Raw genomic sequence first — 303 nt, 5'->3', positions numbered from 1 at the left:
GAAACAAGGTGCTGATGCTATTCCTCTACCTGCAGAGGTGCCTTTACCCCTCTGAACAGAGCAGCTCCGTGCCGCACCGCGCAGCCTGCCCCAGCCCTGAAGGCCCGGTCTGTCTGCTCCTGCCAGCAGCTCCGCGCTTGGGCGGTGTTGGGCATCGGGGCCGATCCCCTCGGAGCTCCCTCCTGAGCCTACGCCCAATTGCACCCGCGCTGCCACCTTCAGACAGAAGGGGCCAGTGGCGCAATGGATAACGCGTCTGACTACGGATCAGAAGATTGTAGGTTCGACTCCTGCCTGGCTCGA

At 63.0% G+C, this 303-nt stretch overlaps 1 non-coding gene across 1 annotated transcript; it reads left to right on the top strand.

Annotated features, from left to right (window-relative positions):
• Window positions 1-229: 229 nt before the first annotated feature.
• TRNAR-ACG lies at window positions 230-302 on the top strand. The gene has a single exon. It is a non-coding gene; the product is annotated as a tRNA-Arg (tRNA).
• Window position 303: the final 1 nt, after the last annotated feature.

This window comes from Apaloderma vittatum, unplaced genomic scaffold (genome assembly GCF_000703405.1).
Source record: "Apaloderma vittatum isolate BGI_N311 unplaced genomic scaffold, ASM70340v1 C11557480, whole genome shotgun sequence".
In the NCBI taxonomy this organism is placed as follows: domain Eukaryota; kingdom Metazoa; phylum Chordata; class Aves; order Trogoniformes; family Trogonidae; genus Apaloderma; species Apaloderma vittatum.
This window is presented reverse-complemented; position numbering and strand designations above follow the sequence as displayed.